We start from the raw sequence: 23492 nt of genomic DNA, 5'->3' as shown, positions 1-23492 counted from the left end.
AATGTTGGTAGGTGTATTGCTTGGTTTAATGATACCCTGGAGACCACCTTTGGCATAAAGGTAGGATTAGTTCTCATGGACACTCTATCCTGATGGAAGATAAGGAAGGGCTGTACTGCCATTAAAGCCTGTAATTCAGAAACCCGTCTAGCTGAAGTGATTGCAAGCAGGAATGCAGTCTTCCAAGATAAGTACTGTAATTCTGCTGTTGCTGCTGGTTCAAAAGGGGGGAGTGTCAACTTTTCTAACACAAAGTTCAAGTCCCATGTAGGCAATGGTGGTTTCCTTGGTGGCTTTACATTTTTAATTCCTCTGAGAAACTGTCTGAGTAGAGGTTGAGAAAAGACTGGAGGATCCATGTTGTATTTTGCTGAAATTGCTGATGCATGAATCTTAATGGAGGAGTAAGACAGACCATTGTGGAAAAGCTCTGCTAAGTATTCCAGGATGTTAGCTATGTTTGCCAATGATGCATCTACTCCTTTTGTTGCACTCCAAATGAGATATCTTTTCCATTTTGCTGCATAAGTTTTTCTTGTTGAGGGTCTGCGAGCCTCCAGGATAATGTCTTCAACCCTTTGAGATAACTCTGGGTTATTTTTCCTTATGTAATGTTCCAAGCAGCTAGCTGCAGAGTTTTCAAGTTTGGATGCAGGATTTTGAAGTTGTTCTGTTTTAGCAGAAGAGGTGGTAGGGGTAGAGGCCATGCATGTTCCCAGGACATACTCCTCAGTAGCGGGTACCAATGTTGCCTCGGCCAGTCTGGAGCTATCAAGATGATCCTCGGGTGATCTTCTTTGATCTTCAGTAGCACTTTGTGCATCAAAGGAAGAGGTGGGAATGCATATGCTGTCAGGTTTTCCCAACTGAAGGATAGGGAGTCCACCTTCCAAGCAAGTGGGTGGTATGTCCTTGTGCAGAATTTTTTCAATTGGTGGTTGTGCGGGGATGCGAACAGGTCTATTTCTGGCAGTCCCCATTTCCTTGTGATGGTTTTGAAGATATCTGGATGCAGCATCCATTCGTGGGCATCCGTGGTGGTTCTGCTTAAGATGTCTGCTAGTATATTTTCTTTTCCTGGCACAAATATGGCCTGGAGCTGAATGTTGAGGCTCAGGGCCACATTCCAGAGGTCCATTGCCATCCGGCATAGAGGAAATGAATGTGTGCCTCCCTGTTTTGTTGATATACCACATAACTGTGGTGTTGTCCGTCCTTATCAGCAATTGACCCTGTTGAAGAAATGGTCTGAATGTCTGAATTGCCTGTTTTACTGCCAGCATCTCTTTTAGATTTATGTGTAGGTTCATCTGGTCTTGAGTCCATAAGCCTTGAATGCACTTGTCCACCATGTGTGCCCCCCAACCTAGGTCTGAGGTGTCCGTGGTGATAGTCTGGCTTGGGTGAGGCCTGTGGAAGGGCAGTCCTTTGTTCAATTGAAAGGCCTGGGCCCACCACTGGAATTCTTGTTTCAGGCATGGAATTATTGGAATTTGGGTTTCTAGGCTGTGTTTGTGCTGAGACCATAAATTCCTCAGGTACCATTGTAACTTCCTCATATGTAGTCTGGCACGTGGAACTAATATTATGCAGGATGCCATGTATCCCAGGGTTTGCAGGATTTTCCTTGCTGTAAGCTGGTTCTGCGTTGTTAATGCCATGAAATAAAGTGGTAGCTGCCTCTGTTTTTCTGCTGTGAGGAATGCCATCTGGTTTGATGTGTCCAGTTCTGCACCCAAGAAGGTTATCCTTTGGGATGGTATCAGCCTTGACTTTTTTGTGTTGACTGTGTATCCCAGGGCTTGCAGCAGGTGAATAACCTTTTTCAAATCTTTTGTTATTTTGTCTTTGCTGTCCGCTTGTAACAGGCAGTCGTCCAGGTATGGATAAATTTGAATTCCCTGAAGCCTGCAATGAGCAATTACTGATGCCAGGCATTTTGTGAATACTCTGGGCGCAGTAGATAAGCCAAAAGGCAATGCTGAGAATTGATAATGCTCTGATCCTGCAAGAAATCTGAAGTATCTTCTGCAATTTGGTCGTATGGGGACGTGCAGGTATGCCTCCTTGAGATCCAGAGTCACCAGCCAAGATTCCTTGCCCAGCATGGGAAGAAGTTGCTGTAGGGTCAGCATTTTGAATTTTGGAACAATGAGATATGTGTTTAGAGCGGACAGGTCGAGGATAGGTCTCCATTGGTTTTCCTTTCTTGGTACCAGGAAAAGCCTTGAATAAAATCCTTGTCCTTGTTCCATAGCGGTACCTTTCTATAGCTCTCATCCTTAGTAAGTGGTCTATTTGTTGTAGAGCGTTTGTCCTTTGGTTTGGAGGTAGGTTTGGCATTCCTCTCTTCCTTGGAAGAGTATGGAAGTGAAACCTGTAGCCTTTGTCTATTGTCTGTAAAATCCGTTTGTCTCCTGTAATGTAATGCCAATTTGCTGAAAATAAGGCTAACTTTCCGCCTAAGGGTGCTTCCAGTTGTTCCCTGGTAGGCGGTTTCAGAGCCAAGTCACTGTGATTGTCCTGTGGAAGTGGTAGTGGCTGGATCTGTGGCAGTACTTCTCTGACTGTTAGGCTGCCACTGACGTCCCCTGTAGGCACCTCTGGATTGGCCTCTGCCTCTAGGGCGTCTATTTCTGCTTCTCTGTGCTCTGGTGGTGTCTGGAAAGGACCAATTTTTGGACGGCCAGTTCCTACTAAACCTCGGAGGCTGGACCTATAAGAAATCCTTGACTGTCTGGACAGATTTAGCTTTTTCTTCCACCTTCTTCAACACTTGCTGTGCAGGGGAACCAAACAAACTGTGCTTTTCCATGGGAGCATCTAGAAGCTTTGCCTTTACATGGTCTGGTAAGGATTGCTTTTTTAACCATGCATGCCTTCTGATCACTGTACCAGTCATAGCTGATCTAAAGGAAGCCTCCAGTGCATCATAGCCGCATTTTAAGGAATGATTACTGACCTGCTGAGTGTTATGCACCAAATCCTGAAGGGACTTACGGTCTAAAGGCTCAGGCGAGGAAAGTTTTTTAGTGAGCTGATCTAACAGAAATTCCTGATATTGAATCATGTGGAATTGACAGTTTAAGGCCCTAGCGAAAGAGTAGCAGAAGTATAAACTTTTTACCCCATCTCTCCAATGCCCTAGATTCTCTTTCAGAGGGAGGGTTTTGGCAGAGGCAGCTGCTACAGCTTTGGGGCCCTGTGAAATCGTTTCAGGATCTGCAATAGGGGCCTTATACAAATGATAATGTGTGTCCGAACCCTGTAGTATCTGTCGGGCTTAGCAGGGGCCGGAGGTAGTGAGTCAGGGGCAGTACAAGCATCATTAAATGCATCATCCACAACTGTAAGTACTGGAGGAATAGCTAAAGGCCTATGCTGTGGTAAATGCAAAAAGGTCCTAAGCCTCTTCCTAGAGTCTGAAAAATCCTGGCCCTGCCATTGAAATTGTTCCCTCATAGCATGCAAGGTTTCCCCAAAAGAAAATTCCTCAGGAGGAGAGGCAGAAGGTATGGAATCCTCTGCATCAGAGTCCTCATAAGGAGAATAAGGGCCTTCTGGAGTATTTGTATTTTCTGAATCATCAGGAGTAATCTGAAGAAACTGGCTCAGGGGGTTCTGCTCTAGGCCTCTTCTCTGGAGGTGAGTGAGAGGCCCTGTCAGGGTGAGACTGGGTTCCCCTGATCAAAGAAATGAGATCCTCTGCTAGACTAAGCATTTGGGTACTAGAGCTAGGTCTGTGAGAGGGGGTTTTAGCAGGCACGGCCTTTGAAGATTTAGCTGCTTTGGCCCTGGCAAAAGCCTTAATTGACATGGATGCAGGGGGCCTAGCAGCTCCACGTGCAGGAGTAGATACATCTAAGGGGATAGTATCTGATAAATCCTGAGAAACTGTAAGAGCAGGTGGATTTTCCGTAGCAGATTCAGCCATGCTGGAAGAGGCCTGCTTTCGGCCGAAGGAAGAACCGCGGACTCGGTTTCAGCCGAAACCGAGACACTCGCGGTTGGCTTAACCGCGGTTTCGGCCGAAACTGCGGACCGCGAGTGTCGGTCCTTTTCTTTACGTTTTTTAGCTAATTGTGAAGTCGGAGTCTCCGACTGCATGATATAAGCAAAAGCGGAGCCGAAAAACTCCTCTGCAAACTCCGACCAACGTCTAAGTGTCCGTCGGTTGAAGGAAGCACAGGCTAGACAAGCTGCTACGTCATGGTCTGGGCCTAAACAAGGTAGGCAGTAAGAGTGGAAATCTTTATGAGGTATTTGTTTCCCACAAGTTAAACAGTTATTCACTTTTTCTGACATCGGCTGAGGCAAGAAAGAGTCCCCAACGGGGTACTTAGCTTTTCAGAAGTCTTTTTTTGAAGGACATCAGGCAACATGATCTTTTGTTGCTGCATCTCTAACTATGAACAACAGTGGCTTAATTATTACACATTTTTACAGTATGTTCCTACTGTAGTAGTACTGTAAGGAACTGCAACAATAACATTCAATTTTAAAGCATTTAGAAGTTCAAGTCTTACCTTAAGTACAGAAATGCTTCAACCTAAGCATTACTTTTCAGACATCACTGTTAGTTGTCACTATAGCACCATCCTACAAAAACAAAAGTAATAGCTTAAATAGTATACAAAAATTGGAAATGTACTTATGGTTACAAATATTATTGTTGCATTACGCAAATGCTCACTGAAAGCTTAGAATCTGCACTCATATTGTTGCCAACAATCTATTCTTAGCTGTAATAACTACAAACTGATATATACAGTGGATATAAAACGTTTACACACCCCTGTTAAAATGCCAAGTTTTTGTGATATAAAAAAATGAGACCACAATAAATCATTTCAAAAACTTTTCTCAGCTTTAATGTGACCTACAAGCTGTACAATACAAAATGAAAAACAAACAAATCTGTTAGGGGAAAAAAATAAATGTACAATAAGCTGGTTGCATAAGTATGCACACACTTAAACTAATACTTTGTTGTGTGTGCACACCCTTAATCAAATACTTTGTTGAATCACCTTTTGATTTAATTACAGCATTCAGTCTTCATGGGTAGTAGTCTATCAGCATGGCACATCTTGACTTGGCAATATTTGCCCACTCTTCCTTGAAAAGCACTCCAAATTTGTCAGATTGCGAGGGCATCTCTTGTGCACAGCCCTCTTCAGGTCACCCCACAGATTTTCTATTGGATTTAGGTCTGGGCTCTGGCTGGGCCATTCCAAAACTTAAATTTTCTTCTGGTAAAGGCATTCTTTTGTTGATTTAGATGTATACTTGGGGTCATTGTCGTTTTGAAAAGTGAAATTCCTCTTCATCTTCAGCTTTCTAGTAGATGCCTGAAGGTTTTGGGCCAACAGTGACTGGTATTTGTAACTGTTCATAATTCCCTCCACCTTGACTAAAGCCCCAGTTCCAGCTGAAGAAAAGCAACTACAAAGCAAGATACTGCCACCAACATGCTTCACCGTGGGGATGGTGTTCTTTTGGTGATGCAAAGTGTTGCTTTTGCAAAAACCATACCTTTTGGAATTGTGGCCATAAAGTTCAACATTGGTCTCATCGAACCATAACACATTTTCCCACATACTTTTGGGACACTCGATTTATTGTTTTGCAAATTTTAGCCAGGCCTGGATATTTTTCCGTGTAAGAAAAAGCTTCCGTCTTGCAGCCCTACCCCACAGCCCAGACATATGGAGAATATGGGAGATTGTTATCACAAGTAGTACACAACCAGTACTTGCCAGAAATTCCTGCAGTTCCTTCAGTGTTGCTGTAGGTCTACTGACAGCCTCCCTGACCAGTTTTCGTCTTGTCTTTTCATCAATTTTGGAGGAACTTCCAGTTCTTTGCAATGTCATTGTTGTCCCATATTTTCTCTACTTTTTGATGACTGTCTTCACTGTGTTCCATGGTATATCCAATGCTGTGGAAAATTTTTTGTACCTTTCTCTTGACTGATACCTTTAAAAATGAGATCCCTTTGATGCTTTGTAAGCTCTCTGCAAACCATGGCTTTTGCTGTAGCAGGCAACTGAGAAAATGTCAAGAAAATCCTACTAGGACAGCTGAACTTTATTTGGGGTTAATCAGAGTCTCTTTAATTGATGGCAGGTGTGTATCCATGAAGACTGAATGCTGTAATTAAATCAAAAGGTGCTTCAACAAAGTATTAGTTTAAGGGTGTGCATACTTATGCAACCAGCTTATTGTACGTTTTTTATTTTTTATATTTTTCCCCCCAACAGATTTGTTTTTCAATTGAACTGTAAAGGTTATAGGTCACATTAAAGGTGGGAAAAGTTTTGAAATTATTTATTGTTTTCTCATTTTTTTTATATCACAAAAACCTGGCATTTTAACAGGGGTGTGTAAACTTTTTATATCCACTGCACATGTGGTTTCATTTATATCCACTGCACATGTGGTTTCAATCAGCTACTGTTTAAGAACTGTATGTGAGGTAAGAAAGTTACATGCATAGTAATGTTATAGTAAATATTCACATACAAGGAGGCATAGTTTCACTTTAAGGGACAAAACTGAGAGGACTCTAAAACAAGATGACTTACAATAAAGGCTGTACATTTAAGCAAATTATGGACATAAACGTTAATAATCGTCCTCTCCTCCTCCTGCGCCCTTGTCAGACACAACCTTATCAGCCATTTATCTGCCATGTTTTTTTTTTTTTTTACACCTATACTACTGGCTTGGTTATGGACAACTTGCTGCACTAAATTATAGCAATAATCTGATTTTTTTTTATTCTTTGGTTGTACCTTCTCCTTCAAAACCATCAATGAAGTACTGTTTCAGGCTTTTGCTAAGTGCAAAAGTAGACTTCTAATTCTGGTAACAAAACCATACTAGATTCGAGTCTGAAATATATTCCTTGTTTTATTATTTTTATTTAATACTCTTAAAACCACACAGTACACAGATGTACGGCTACACTCATCTGCATGTCTTTAGCAAAAGCCTAAACAACCACATTTGACTGCCCTACAGCACTCCTAAATTGTCAGATTTCTAACAATGTTGCAGTATCAGATGCAGCTTGTACCATACCCTACAGAGGTGGCATATTAATTAGTTCATCTGTTTCTAAACCAACCTCCTGTCTTCTCCAGCGACTGTAATCTGCAACATTGAATTATGTTAACTGGTAGGGCAGTCAAACTCATGCTTTCATATTTTGATTAGGCACACTTCTGCACTTTTTTGTACCAACATCTGTATTATTGTTTGTCAGTATAACTCTGTGATGCATATGTAATTACCGAACTGGAGCCCTTCATCCTAGATATCTACTAAAAATGGGCCAAAACCCAGTTGGACAGCCCAGTAAACAAAACATAAATAAACTGTAAACCTGCTGCTCATTTTTTTGCTTTCTGGCAGAAATATATATGTCACAAAAATATCTTACTAAAATAGAAGTTATGTTCTTACCATAACGTTCCATGTTAGTTGTCTTCTTCTCGCCTTCTTTCTTGCTGGATGGGTTCGGAGCCGACCTCGGCTCCGACTCGGCCACTCTAAAAGCTCGAGAGTTGGTTCCACCGGCTCGAGGCCCCCCTTATATCCCACAATGCTAGGCGTGAATTACCTCAGATCTCGTTTGTGAGCTAGGCCCAGCTAATAATACAACCAGAAAAACTGGAAAAGAGTTCACCTCTATAAAAAAAGGGAAGAGAAAAGGTGACCTAAGCCTGATCTAGGAAAATATGCACAGCAGAGCATATACCTATCGCAAAGAGGTGGTAGAAAGAGAGGTCACAATCAAACTCCTCTAGGTCTGTCCAGGCCAGGGGGAAGGAGGGTGGGGCCTTAAGAAAGTAGGCGAGAAGAAGACAACTAACATGGAACGTTATGGTAAGAACATAACTTCTATATGTTAAGTTGTCTATCTCGCCTTCATTCTTGCTGGATGGGACCACGTCCCTAGCACCTTGTCCCGGGTGGCCTAACGGAACAGACTCTTGAGAACAGTGGAACCAAAGTTAGCTCTATGCCTAGAAGCTAAATCCAACTTATAATGTGAAATGAAAGTGTGAGGAGTAGCCCAAGTAGCCGCTGCACAAATGGTGTCAATAGGCAGTCTGTCTTGGAAGGCCATAGAAGTAGCCAAAGCTCTGGTGGAATGGGCTTTAGGTTTTTTAGGCAGCTTTTGGTGTCTAATTTCATAAACAATGGAAATTAGAGATGTTAGCCATCTAGATAGTGATACCTTGGAAACAGAAAGTCCCTTTCTGCCTTCTGCATAAGAGACAAACAGCTGGTCAGATTTTCTGAATTGTTTGGTTCTATCCAAATAGTACCTTAACTGACGATGAACATCTAGCCAATGCAATTGTTGTTCAGACCTATTAGAATATTCTGGAAAAAACACAGGGAGGTCAATGCTTTGATTTAGGTTAGACGCCGAGGCTATTTTAGGTAAAAAGGACGGGTTGGTTCGTAAGGATACCCTGTCCTTATGGAACAATAGATAAGGAGGTCGACAGCTGAGTGCATGAAGTTCTGAAACTCTTCTAGCTGAAGTAATAGCTACCAGAAAGAGAGTCTTCCATGATAGCAATTTTAACGAACAGGAAGCTGCAGGTTCAAAAGGGGGAAGAATCAAAGAGCTGAGCACTAAATTAAGGTCCCAAGGAGGAGGAGGATTTCTTATAGGAGGTCTGAGAAGAAGAACTCCCTTCAAAAAGGCTTTGCAAAGCTTGTGGGACATGATGGCAGACCCTGAAATGCCTACATGAAAGTTAGATATAGCTGCCAATTGAACTTTGAGAGTAGAAGGAGATGAACCTGCATGAAAGAGTTCAGCTAGAAAATCAAGGACCATATGGATGGGAGCAGTTAAAGGATCTAAATCCTTTCCTTGAGCCCAATAGGCAAAACGTTTCCACTTACTAAGATAAATTTTCCGAGTGGAAGATTTATGTGAAGCTATTAAAATATCTCGAACAGTGTGAGATATTTGAGGAAGCCTGGCTAGGGTAGGAACTGGAGGAACCAAGCAGTGAGGTTCAGAGAGGGGAGGGAGCGATGTAACTGACCCGACTGATGGATCAAAAGATCTGGAACTAGGTCCAGATGCCAAGGTTGCTCCAACAGAAATTGATGTAGAAAGGGGAACCAAACCTGTCGAGGCCAGTAAGGAGCAATGAGGATCAATGAGGCCTTCTGAGCGATAGCTTTCTGTATCACTTGAGAGATTAGTGGGAAGGGAGGAAATGCATACAGAAGTCCCCGGGGCCAAACTTGGACTAGAGCGTCTCTGCTGGGCTGGCCTGGTAACGGGAATAGGGTGAAAAAATCTCTGCACTTGCTGTTTTGGGGAGTAGCAAAAAGGTCGCAGCAAGGCTGACCCCACTTGAGAAAAATTTTTCTCGCAATAGAATCTTTCAGAGACCACTCGTGAGGCATGAGGATAGCCCTGCTCAACTTGTCCGCGATTTGATTGGACTACCCGGGGATGTGCGTTGCTATCAGAAAACGCTGAGAAGAAATCGCCCATTGCCACAGTCTGAGTGCTTCTCGACATAGGGGATAGGACCTGGTTCCGCCTTGTTTGTTGATATACCACACTACAGACATATTGTCCGTCTGGATTGCTATCGTTCCCAGGGGAAGAGAGTCTTGAAGGGCTTGCAACGCTAAAAGCACTGCTCTCATCTCTAGAACATTTATATGCAAGTGGCATTCGTCTGGTTGCCATATGCCCTGGACAGTTCTGCCCTGATAATGCCTCCCCCCCCAACCGATCAGGGAGGCGTCCGTTGTCAGAATAGCAACCAGAGGGGAAGGAACAAAGGGTCTTCCCAAGAAGAGCTGTGGGGAAGACATCCACCACAGAAGATGATTCCTGCATGTTTGCGTAATCATAATGGTGTGAGACATCGGAAGTTGTTGGTATGACCATTGTGTGAAGAGCATCCATTGAAGGATTCTCATGTGGAATCTGGCTAATGGAAGTAGAGGAATGGCAGCCGCCATAATCCCTAATACTTTCAGAACTAACCTGGCTTTGGCTCTGTTGTTGTTGAAGAGAAGCGAGACCAGTTTGCGTATGTCTGTTATTCTCTGATCTGTTAGTCTCGCCGACATGCTGACTGTGTCTAGATTTGCGCCTATGAAGGTAATAGCATGACAAGGCGACAAAACAGACTTTTCGCAATTTACTGAGATGCCCAACTTTTGACAAATGCGAAAGGTGTAGTCTCTGGCCATTAGAAGAAGATGCTTGGTGGGAGCTGTGAGGAGCCAGTCGTCCAAATATGGAAACACCTGGAATCCTTGACGTCTCAGGTGAGAAGCTACCACTGCCATGTATTTGGTAAACACCGGGGGCAGTGGTGAGTCCAAAGGGCAGGGCTCTGAATTGAAAATGACTGGTTCCCAGCCTGAAGCGGAGGAATCTTCTGGGCGTCTGTTCATCTTTATATGATAGTACGCGTCGAAGATCTATAGAGCACATCCAGTTTTCCTTTCCCAATAGGGGAAGGATGGACTGTAGCGTGACCATCCGAAATCTTGTTTTCTTGACTGACTTGTTCAAGATACTGAGATCCAAAATTGGTCTCCAGTCCCCTGTTTTCTTTGGAACTAAAAGAACCTGGAGTAGATTCGGATCCTTCCCGGTCTCCTGGAACTGGCTCCATTCCTCCTTTTGCGCGCAGCCTCGCAATTTCCAAAGCTGCGCGATCCCTTTGAGCGGTGGAACATCTGGTAGGGATTTTTGATTGGTTTGGAATGCGACGAAGGGAATGGAATAGCCTTCGGAAATGATGGACTGTACCCACTTGTCTTGAGTTAGGGATAGCCAGGCTTCTGGGTACAGTGACAATCTTCCCCCGACTGCCTCCGAAGGTGGACAGTTGGGCAACACCTCAGGGATGCTGAAAGGGCTTATCGGAAAAGGTTTCTCGATTGCCCTGGTTCTGCGGACCCCCTCTGCCTCTGGGGCGACGTCTACCATTATTGTTCCCTCCTCTGCCTCTGGAGGGGAACCGACTCTGTGCGTCAGGCAAATTCCCTTGAGATTGTTTACGGAACCACATTTTCCCACTTTTCTGGCCTTTGGGGTAAGGTCTAGGAGGAGTAGAAAAACGGACTCCGACAGCAGACAAGGTTTTGCCATCCGCCTCGCACCTAGTCAAGGTTTCTTTCACTTGAGGACCAAAGAGAGATGATCCATCAAATGGGGAATTAGTGAAAGACGTTTTAAAGGGGTCCGCGAAATTGCATAGTCGCATCCAGGCATGCCGGCGTAAGGCTACACCTGTCCCTGCGGCTCTACTCGCTCCATCAGCCGCATATGAAAGGAGGCGCATGGAGGAGTTAGCTATAGAATTCAGGGTAGTCAGCTGGGCGTTCATCTTGTCCTGAAAACCTGCAGCTGTAGGATCCTTCAACATCTCACTCGATTCCTTGATCAAATCTCTCTGGAGACAAGTGAAATGGCATAAGTAGTTCAGCGAACGCATTGCAAATGTCGCTGACGAAAACATCCGCTTCCCGTACCTGTCCATAGACCTACATTCCTTGTTAGGGGGATGGACAGGCACTGAAGGATCAGCTAGTTCCTTCTTGGTGGCAGCAGCTACCACCATAGCATCCACAGTAACTCCTTTGGTCAGAAATTGTTTATCAGTGGGTGCTGTTATAAATTTAGAAGGTCTCCTGGGGGTAGGGTCCACTGAGTCAGGAGCCGTCCAGGCTTTCTTTGCTACCACCTGCATGAGGGGGTCAAAGGGGGGGGACACCCAGGAGGTGGAAGGGCGAGAGCCAAACGCCTCAAGATACACAGATTCATCCTCCGAAGGGTTAAGGGCTGGCCAATTTCCCCTCTGTTTCAGGATTTCTAAAATGTCTGCAAAGGAGACATCTTCAGAAGGGGAACGGGGGGAACCCTCGGAATCCTCTAAATCTGTGTCAGAGGTGAAAGACTCAGGTGAGTCTATGTGTTTCCTCTTACACTTTGTCTTCCTAGGGGGCTCCCCTGCCAATTCAGGAGAGGCCTCGGAAGAGGATGAGATCCCCACAGGGGATTCTTGAGGAGCTGGCTCTCTGCGGTCAGGGATGAGGGAGAGAGTAGACATCACCTGAGGCACCAAAGAGGGAGGGGCGGACGGAGCCGACTGTGGAGTTGAACCAGGTTCCAACACACTCCGCATGACCTCGAATGCACCCCTGTCAGGCAGAGCCAGAGATCCCCGCTCCGAGAAGCTGAGAACCTCCCTCGGCACCGACAGAGATGGCTCCGAGGCCGATGTCGGAGCCGAACTCACCAGGGCCGAAGCACCGAGAGGGAGAGCCACTCACCCCCTCGGAGCCGACGAGGGAAGTCCGGCGCCGAGATTCTTCAAAGGAAGAAATCGGAACCAACGACGGAACCGAAGACAAGTCTATCGGTTCCGACGCTACCACAGTCTCTGTTCCGAGACGCCCCGACTCCGAGCTCAAAGGAGTCGGAGGAGGAATATTTAGAGGGAAAGGTTGAAGCATCGACTGATGAGTCGGGCTCTGAAGCATTTGGGCCAGTGCCTCGGACTTTAGAAGTCGACTCACTACCCTCTGAAGGTCATGATCCGAAAGCCTCGATGACCTAGAGGAGTGAGACAGCAAGGGAGACGCTGGAGCCGAATGAACGGAGCCAAGGGAGGGTGACCTAGACCTCTTTCTAGATGTCGGCTCCGAAGGTCTGATCGGAGCCGACCCAGGAATCTCCAATACCTCGGCTCCAGCCGGAGCCGAGGGAACCACAGAAACTGTAGTCAAAGACTCATCGGCTCCAGCCGGAGCCGATGAAGTAGTAGGCTTCGAAGCCTTAAGCCTCGACTCAGAAACTGGAGGCGAGGTCTTAGAAGCCTTGGAAGGTTTTCCCGATGAAGCAGTTAGGGAACCTTCAGGCTTGAGCAAACCCCTTAGGATGAGTTTGTTCTTTCTTTCCTGCAGGACTCTAGGGCTGAAGCCATGGCATACAGCACAAGAGTCCTGCAGGTGTAAACGTCCCAGGCAGTACACACAAGAAGTGTGACCGTCTGTCAGAGACATTTTCTGACAGCACGAGTCACACTTCTTGAAGCCTGAGACCTTTGAATCCTTGGACATTTTCAAGGAACCGAAGTGTAACCACCACACAAAACACACACACACCGATTACACTATCAGAAAAAGGGTAAATTAAACTAAAGCTAAAGAAATTAGTTAGTTATATAAAATAAAACCCTACAACAACACATACACACCACTATTAGGGATGGAGGGCCCGAAGGCCTAAGGAAAGAACTTATCAGTTCTTGTGGGAAAGGGGCTGGATAAGGGTAGAAAGGATAATATCCACTACACTATAGTTAAAGAAGAAAAGGCTAAGCTAAAAAGGGGTTTAAATAGTTATTAAAACTGATCTAATACGACTGACCTGAGCCGGTAGAAAAAAACAACACCTCGATCGCTGTAGCGGCAAACGAGATCTGAGGTAATTCACGCCTAGCATTGTGGGATATAAGGGGGGCCTCGAGCCGGTGGAACCAACTCTCGAGCTTTTAGAGTGGCAGAGTCGGAGCCGAGGTCGGCTCTGAACCCATCCAGCAAGAATGAAGGCGAGATAGACAACTTAACATCATACATTATACAGCATAATAATCTACACCACAGTTTTACATCTTAAATATTTATCAATAATTGACAAGGTAAGCTGTGCAGAGCAAAACAGAACACACAAGTATGACAAGGTTTAATGCAACAAGCCAAGGGCTTGTTTCCGCTTTAACTCTGTGGTGATTCATTCAAACAGTTGAATTTAGGTGATTTCTCACCCATGAGCTTAGTTAACTATATGTAGGTTTGAGTTTGTTCAGATTACTATTGCAGTGACTCTGTAAATGTCACTACACGGACTTGGGTCTTCCAATAACAAGTGGCCATTGGTGAGGAAACTAGTGTTGTGGTTGGACTACCAGTTGGCCAAATTCAGTCTACCACTACTCATCACCCAACATGATAATAAGCTCACTTGGCAAGTTTCCTATATGAGTAAACAACAGAGGGCAAATGACTTTGATTAGTCTGTAGTGCACTAAAATAAAACTGTCACTCCTACACTTGTCTATGCCCTGTATCAGCAGATCAACATAAGCATTGTATTAGTCTTCAGTTTTCTCGTTTTTATGAGAGAGATCAGAATGATGTAAAAGGTACTTGTGTTGACTGGAGGCCAAAGTTATACTGGACAATCACCGCACACTGTTCCAGTCAGAGACATCAAGAAAAAGGCATACTTTTTGTCTCCTAAAATCCCCAGTGCAGCTAACCAAGTTGCTTTGCTCTTCCGCATAGTTAACAGTCTATGCAGCCCAACCTGTCTGAACATGTGGACAGCATTTAACCCAATAACGGTGAGACAGACTGGCTCAATTTGTTTTATTACAGACAAGTTTGTCATTGTCAAGTGATACGACTCCTAGTTTACTTCTACTAGGCTACCACCTGCTCAAGGTAATGACATTCTTGGTTATGACTGACACAGTCTAATCTTACTGACTGTTCTGAATTTAGGAACCTGAATTACAGATTACACCCTGCAACTTGTGGACAAGGCCCTGCTCCCAACATAATGGTTATTTCCTGACTGGAAGTACTCCGTCCAGTGGTCAAAGACTCACTACAGACTCGTGTCTTTCCATCTACTTTAAAAGAAGGCTCTCATGACTATAAAAATCGAGTCCTGAAGTTCTAGAGAATTTCCACTCTATCTCTGTAACCTTGCCTGTGAAGGGAAGGTTGAAGAAAATGTTTATGTACAGCTAGATTATCATCTTAGGATCCATAACCTCTCAGAGGTGTATCAGCCTGGTTTACAGAGATTTCAGAGCATAAAGACTGCCCTAATTAAGGTACTGAATGAACGGAATGAACTTCTTGTGGTGAGAGATCAAATTCTGTATTTTACCCTAGTTCTAAATGGTCTCTCTTCAGCACCAGATACGGTTTGACCATGATATCCTGTTACTTGCTGCGGGTTACTATCTACTGGCATTGGGTGGTTTGCATCCTTCCATTATGGACAGGAACAGAATCTTTCAGGATTACTTTATCATTCTCCCCATCTGACTGTGCATTTCACAGGGCTCTATCTTGAGGCCTCTCTTGTTCTCTGACTGTACTGATTCAATTTGGTACTGTCATTATAAGAAGAGGTTTTCAGTGTTAACTGTCACATTAGTGACACTGGACTGTACTTCTTCCTCAGGAATGTCAGGAATCCCTCAATGTCTTACACGACTGGCTGGATGCCATTTTCAAATGGATACAAAACAGTCATCTCAAAATCTTCCCAACCAAGACAGAATCTATAGCAATTCATCCTCTACTATGTATCTCTAAATGCTCCAAACAGTAACTCTATAATTATCTATAGACTTAATATCAGCAAGCTTTTAGTACATACCTTGATGATTCACAGACACTAAGAAACATACTTCAGCTGTGGTCACATCCTCTTACCTTCATGAGACTATCATCCAAATTAAGTGCCTTCAGCCACTACACAACCTAACGACAGCACTGCATGGACTGGTCTTGTCTCAATTTAATTACAACAATGCTCTCTGCTTAAGGCTTCCTTGCAGACTTTTTTTTAATTACTTTTTTTGGTACCCTGAAAAGAAGGAGTCATAGTTAATCCTTCCTAGTCTAAATTCTGTTAAACAACCCCCTTTAAAACACAGTAAAAGACTGGCTTACCATAGTCAGAGTTACAAACAGTTGGATTCAAGAAACACTTACTTTTACATTGTCTTAATACTACTGGTACTTTACTTATACACACCAGCCTTGATGTATGTTGATGCATCTCAATACCCTTACTTTTTCCATTATAAAAAATACTATTACAAAATTCAAACCATAGAAACAATTCACCAAGGGTAAACCGTGTCCAAAGACCACACAACGGTAAAACCACGAACATATTAATGTATGGATACTGAGACATGGCACTAAAATGTACAATGAGGCTCCAATGACAAAATACCTAGAAAATACTCTTAAAACTTTACTTCAGAATTAAACAAGGTTAGCACTTTCATGGTCACATGAACCAATTCTTCAGACCATTAACAGAAACAGGTACTGAAATCCTTTTATAATACGTGAGAAACCAATCATACATTTTTATCACATTAAAACAAACAATCATAAAACATAGCTTTAAAAATCCTTGTCCAACACTACAAATCCAATAGATAAACGTCAAGAGGGACCGTGTTTAGGGGATTTGAGGAATGCTACTAAGAGACAAGAGTTGGATTGGATAATTTGGATGAGAGCTGACAGGGATCTGGTCTGAATGGCTAACCTTGTTTAGTTTCAAAATAAAGTTTTATATTATTTATTTCATTTAAGTATTTTGTCATTGGAGCCTCATTCTACATTTTAGTGCTGTGTCTCAGTGTCCATACATTAATATCTTCTTGGATTTACTATTACAAAATTGTCAATAAATCTTCACACACAATCTTAGTTATCAATCATTCTGTCGTTTACACCCACAGTAGGTTGGGTCTATATTAGAACATTGAATGTTCTAATATATCGACTCCTATTCAGCGAATGCTTGAAATAGCGAAGCTGCAGAACACCGAATATTTTCCTAGGGAAAGTATTTGGTGGGCCATTTCTGCGGCTTCACTATTTGCTCGACTGTGGTGTGAAGGTGATGGACCGGGTTAAGGTAAGTGTGCGAACGGACCAAGGTAAGGTGAGTGTGTGAAAGTTAGGGACCTTAAGGTTAGGGAGCGGGTAAGGTGAGTGTGCGATAGTTAGGGACCTTAGGGTTAGGGAGCGGGTAAGGTGAGTGTGCAATAGTTAGGGACCTGAGGGTTAGGCAGCGGGTAAGGTGAGTGTGCGTTAGTTAGGGACCTTAGGGATAGGGAGCGGGTAAGGTGAGTGTGCAACAGTTAGGGACCTTAGGGTTAGGGAGCGGGTAAAGTGAGTGTGCATTAGTTAGGGACCTTAGGGTTAGGGTTGGGTTAAGGTAAGTGGACAGTTAGTAGTGTATGTACGGTTTAGTGTAGGGTTTTGTGAAGTGTGTCTATGTGGATTATGTATTTTGGTGTGCTTGTGCTGTGTGTGTTTCCTCGGAACAGAAAATTTTTTCCCTTGGAAAAAATCTGCTGTTCTGAGCATTTGAGTATATTGCATTTTGAGATTCCAAGGTAGAGCTTATGGTGTTCAATATTTTCGAATTTTGATAATGTGATATAAACCCAAGTAGGCAACGTACACCAATAAAGTTCCATCTCTACTCCTCATACCTAGTACATGGGCAAAAAAATATCTGGTCTCTTACTGCAGGATACCACACACGGCTGTGGCTATATATACAGTCCACTCCACCACCCTGTCACATCATTCAAAGTACAATATAATCATTATAATGCATGTGAAGAAGTTAACTAGGGAACTGGCCCGAAGCACTACGGCAGAAATTACTTAAGAGAAAATTGAAACAGTTGTCAAAAGCAGTAACAGTAGAAAACTCCATGGTCTGATGGACTCTCTCTAGAAATATATCCATGGGGAAAACACATTTTCATCAGAGATGTTTGTGGTTTTAGCAAATAGGGTACTTGCTACTAGGATTATGCCCAAATCTAAGAAACAAACTATTATAAACCGTAATAGCAAAACCAGCTTCTGACTCAATGCAGGTATGTTCCCAAAGAACCATTTCAATACTTCATTATTATTTACTTACAGCAATATCTGCAACCTGAGTAACTAAACTTCTCCCAAAATGTATATTCCTTGCTAAAGCTGGATTCATTCCTGGCTGCAGCACAGTGGATAACCCCAACCACAAAGGCTTTATAAATAAGGAATGCAATTAGGAGAAACAATTTTATTAACAAGTTCAGACATAATAAAATCATTTGACAAGGCAGAATGGGACTGTTCAATAGTCTTGGACATATAGGCATTTTTCAGACTTTTGCCAGCAAGATAGAAGATATATACAAAGATGCTCAAGTTTAACAAAATAAAATGTTTCAGACTTTCTACACAATTTAAAAACTGCCAAGGGTACTTAAGAGGGGTGTCCCCAATCCCCTTTGTTATTCATAACATATCTAGTATCACTGGTTATAGAAATAACAGTGACTATGGCAGCAGCTGCCTCTAGTTCTTGCTTATTTGTAAGCTAACTGTCCAGTAGCTTTTCATATTTCTCTATTAAGGTACATTTGACGACAATTTCTGCTTGTCTGCCCATGGATCCATCCCTTTGTAATAATGCTCAAGGTAAACAGTTTTTGAAAGGGATAGCACATAATTGTCCACCTAGAAATCAGGTGGCTCTTCCTTGGGATCTGAACTTTGAGCTTGAGAACCTTACTAATGCTCCATCTGAACCAGCTTAAGGCTGAACTGAGATTCTTAACTTAGAAGACTGTTCTTCTCATTGCGCTGACATCTGTTAGGAAAGTATCCGAGTTACAAGCTCTCATAGTGACTCACCCCTAAATTGTTTTCCACAGGAACAGGATTTCTCTGAGAACCAATCCTACCTTTATGTCTAAAGTGGTCGGGGGGGGGGGGGACTTCCAAGATGGCTGCTCACTGATCAATAGCTTGAGTTTAGCTCTGTCTGTGTGAAAAAAGAAATCTGGAGATAAGAGTCAGAAACTCTGCAAGTTTTTTTTTTTTATTTCAGTTACTATCTAGTATGTAAACTGCCTAGATGCCAGCAAAGAAGAAACTTACAGAGCCTGAAAAAAAATCAGCTAGAAATGGTGAAGAGAAAACATTGAATGGAAAGAACCCTGCAGCTGTTCAGATGAAGTCATTCAAGCTTCAGCTTTGGTGCAAGACAAGGTTTCCAGTAATCTAGATGAAAAAATAAATAAAATGTGCAGAGATATAATTAAAATAAACAAAACACTGACTGCATGAACTCGGAACAATAAAAGTATGGAAAAAATGGAAGCAGCTTTAAACAACTTCCAGAAACTGGAAAGAACAGACTGTATTAATTTTATGACAGCACAACTAAGGAACTGTACTTGTATTCCACAGCAAGATTTAACTGAAAGGGCACATTGTGTATATGTTCCAAACCTGTTCATGAGAAAGAAGTCAAGACATGTATTAGTAAAGATGCAATCATACCAGCAGAAAGAGATGACCCTGACAAAAATACTGCAGAAGGGCAAAACTATTAAAAATTGGAGACAGCACAGTGTTTGTGTAAAATGATTTTTCACAGTATATCAGGCAAAAGAGAAGAAAATTTATCCCAGCAATCAGCAAATGTCAACAGGCATGTGTGAGATTCAAGTTGCTGTACCCGGCTATCTTCAGAATATTTTTTTCCTGGAGGATCAAAGTAATTTGTAATGTAGAACAGGCTAGGGAGGAAATGCAAAAGTTTGTCCAACAATAAGTCAACCATCAAAGAGAAGGGGACTCTGCTTCTCATTCTTCTGATAAAAAAGCTCATAGAGAGACTTTGCCAGAGAAACATTTTCCAATGTTCCCAAGGAAAATGCTTGAGAGATGCATAAAAGCACAGGAATTGATTAGAAGAATAAGGAGTACCTTGGATTTGAACCACAGTCTGGGGTTGGGAGATGGAGAATAATAGGAAGAAGAAGATAAGCATCACTGAAATTAGTGAAAAATGTGAGACTGTAGATCAATCACATTTGTGAAATAAAGCTTTACAAGAAAAAGTTGTGAAGAAAGACTGGATTTTTGTTAAATTTATAAAACTTGTGGGGGACTGAATCATGTACCCCACTTCATGTCATTATTGTTTGGAAGGACACTAAAGGGTAGTGGAAAAAAAGAAAAGCAACTGTAAGTAAAATCATTTTTATTCTTAACAGCATTTGTATAAAACATTTCATGATATAAGCTGCATATTATACAGTAAAGCATTTTCAGTTATTGTCATATGTGATAAAGATACTAAAGTAAACAGGCGCTTTCCCCCTCTTTTTTAGTTTTAAGAAATGTAGGCATTACAATATAAAAGAAAATACATCTCGATAACAGAATTTTAAGTTAATATGTGGTAATCTTGATTTGAGGTGGAGGATGGGGTGTATGCACAGATATATTTAGAGTTGATTGAGCTTTGGCAGGCTAACATCTACCTGAAATCAACTGGACGTATAAGTGAATTTAAGTACACTTTTATCTGCTCTTTTTCATATAGTACCGTAATTTATTTATTTGTGTTTTTCACTGAATATTAACTCAAATGAAGTTGTGGCTGTCTCTCTACAGTTAGTTCTCCACCCACCCTCCTTGTTCTTGTTTTGGTGTTAATGTTGGTGGCTTTGAAATTGCCCGCCCCTCTTGTAGATTTGTATTTGGATACTCCTCCTGGGCCCATCTCATTTGCTCACTCAACTGAGTGCAGTGAGATCATATTCTGATTTCAGGCACTCCTACTGTGTACAAAGAGAGCATTTGGGAAGGACAAACCCTGTAGCCTCTTAATCCTGCTCGGTTCCCTCCCTCAAAAAAAAAAAAATTATATATATATTTTTTTATTCAACTGCTCTTACTGTAACTGCCTTAGCTGCTCTTCTGCGTGCCATCTGTTCAGTCGCTCTTACTCTGCGCTTATTACTGCTTGTTAGTAGCCTTCTAATTTACTGCCTTCTGCACTTTTTTAGTCATTTGTTAATTTAATTGCATTTATTTGAACTGTATTTGCCGTAGTGTTGCTACACACTTGGGTGTGCTGGCCCGCACTGCAATTTGAATTGTATTTACTGCTGTTTTAGCTACTTTTCTGTAACAAAAAAAAAATAAATAAAAATTCTAAGCTTGTTTCCTGCCTTTCCTGTAACTAGTCAAGTCCAGATACAGACTTGCTGTATCCAGGACTGTTGGTAAGCTTCTGAGCCCCCCAAGCCTTTCTGTGTTGGAGGAAAGCCTTCTAGCTTATCATTGAGAGTGGGAAGCACTAGGTAGCTTATCATTGAGAGTGGGAAGCACTAGGTAACCTATCTAGCACAGGAGGAGTGGTTTCTGCCCCAGAAATTATAGCTTATTAGCCATTTGGGAAGCTTTTCCATCTCTTTCAACCTTCTGATTTAAAAGCCTGTGTTTGCGCTTGTTTCCTGCCTTTCCTGATACTAGTGTAGTCTAGGTACAGATTTGCTGTATCCAGGACTCTTAAGCTTCTGAGCCCCCCAAGCCTTTCTGTGTTGGAGGGAAGCCTTCTAGCTTATCAGTGGGAGAGGTAAGCATTAGGTAGCCTATCTACCACAAGAGGAGTTGTTCCTGGCCCAGAAATTGTAGCTATTGGCCGTTTGGGCAGTTTTTTCCCATCTTTTTCAATGTTCTTATTTAAAAGCCGCAATTGCACTTGTTTCCCACCTTTCCTGTAACTAGCCTAGTCCAGATACAGAGTTGCTGTATCCAGGACTGTTGGCAAGCTTCTGAGCCCGCAAGCCTTTGTGTTGGAGGAAAGCCTTCTAGCTCATCAGTGGAAGTGGTAAGCACCAAGTAGCCTGTCTACCAGGGGAGGAGAGGCTCTTGGCCCAAAAATTGTAGTTAATTGACCATTTGGACAGTTTGTCCGTCTCTTTCAACTTTCTGGCTTAGAAGACGACATCGGTGCTCGTTTCCCATCTTTTTTGTAACGCACCTACTGGGTAGCACAAGAAAGCCTTAAACTGATAAAAGCCTTCTAGCTTAGAAAAGAAACTTTGGAGTGATTATCAGTTTTCTGTACTTTCTTGCTGTACTTAACTGTTTTCTGCCTAAGTGCAGATTTTCCGGCATTTATTGCGATTCAAAAGCTTTTTTTTTCACATATTGTACTTATTTGACTGCCTGCACTTTTAAAAAGTTGTTTGTTTACGTAATTTGTTTAACTGTTGTAGGCTACACACTAAAGTGCGATAGCCTTTTCTGATCGTTTGTAGTCGTTTAAAGCTGTTTTAAGTGTATTTATTTACTGTTTTTTGCCTTATCTTTTCAAAAAAAAAAACCAAAAAAATTCCTTGTTACCAGCCTTTCCGAGCTAGTATAGTCCAGTTTTCAGGCTAGTGCTGAATTCAGGGCTGTGATACTAGCTTCTGAGTTGTCCATACCTTACTTGGATAGAATGAAGTTTCTCTGTTCACCTGTGAGAGAGGGGAGCTTTGAGCAACCTATCTGTCCCTGCAGGAGTGGTTCCAGACCAGAAGTTAGTGGTTTACTGGCCATTTTGGGCTATTTTTTCTCGCTTTCATTTCCCTACTATAAAAGCCGCGTTTGCAAGATTTTGCGCACCGGGCAGCGCCAGTTAGCTACGGTTAAATTATGCCCGGCTCCACTAAGTCTCCTCTTCATTTTTCCCTTGAAACTAGTCTAACTCTCAGCCTAAGCACTTAAAAAGCATCCTACAGCCCAGCACTTGCTCAGACCTAATAGCAAGTACTAATATACCCTGACACTGACTGCCCAGCAGGGCAAGGCTCTTTATTCACCCCTCAAAACCAAGCGACTAAGCAGCTCACCCTACTATTCAGGCATGACCAAAGGGCAATTTCAGGTGTACTCTTCCAGTTCAGCTGGTGAATCTGGGTATCCTGAGGCAATGTTACAACTGCCTCATGTACACAGACCACCCTCTCCTCCCACCACAAAACACAAACATATGCGAGAGATGCAATTATACAGCCAAACTGGAAGCTAAGCTGTCTCCACCCAAGACTGGAACAGACAGTCAATAGGACAAGTTTAACACTTGCACCACACCTCCAGCCGCACACAGACCTACTAAAACATCACTGGCATTAAATACACAAAAATCATAATTTGAGGCTCTAAATAAAAACCTGCAAAAGCATCAGAGACCTCCAATGCAAACATCCAAACAACATGCACCTCTCATCACAAATCATACAACACATAAAACACAAAATCAGTGTGCCGCACAATCACAGCCCTTAAGGCGAAATAACATACCTAACACACTAGTAATAGGTGACTCTATAGTCAAGCACACTGACGTCCCACTCACAAGGTTGGACAAGCAGAAGGTTACTGTTAGCTGCCTGTCGGGAGCCAGAATCCGCCACATAACAGAAGCACTCAGGTCACTCCAGAACAAGTACAAATATGACTCTGTCATTGTTCATGTTGGTGTGAATGACCTGAGACATACCTCCCTGGACTACATGAAAAGAGACATGGAAAAGCTCTCTGATCATGTAGCCCAGGCTGGTATGACCCTGACCCTGAGTAGCATCCTGCCATCTCCAAGAAGGATACCTCAGTATAAAGAAAAAAATGATAAATTTCAACAATTGGCTAAGCTTCTGGTGTCATTCAAAGGGGATCCAGTGTCTGTCAGCATGGGACAACATGCTCGACAAGCCACGATGCTTCGCAAGAGACAGCTTTGCACCTGTCACCCCTATGCCTTTGAAAACTGGCCAATCCTCCTGCTGCCCCCATAG

At 42.8% G+C, this 23492-nt stretch overlaps 1 protein-coding gene across 3 annotated transcripts in view; it reads right to left on the bottom strand.

Moving 5' to 3' along the window:
* SENP7 (SUMO specific peptidase 7) overlaps nucleotides 1–23492 on the bottom strand; it is a 2310641-nt gene that overhangs the window by 2176439 nt on the left and 110710 nt on the right. For all 3 annotated transcript variants that reach the window (XM_044071599.1, XM_044071598.1, XM_044071600.1), the window contains exon 2: nucleotides 4527–4599. The gene's annotated coding sequence lies outside the window, so the exon portion shown is untranslated. The remainder of the gene's footprint in view (nucleotides 1–4526; nucleotides 4600–23492) is intronic.

The sequence above is a fragment of the Protopterus annectens genome, chromosome 5.part0, assembly GCF_019279795.1.
Source record: "Protopterus annectens isolate FY-2018-M chromosome 5.part0, PAN1.0, whole genome shotgun sequence".
NCBI lineage: Eukaryota > Metazoa > Chordata > Ceratodontiformes > Protopteridae > Protopterus > Protopterus annectens.
The sequence above is the reverse complement of the archived record's forward strand: the minus strand, read 5'-3'. Positions and strand labels throughout refer to the sequence as shown.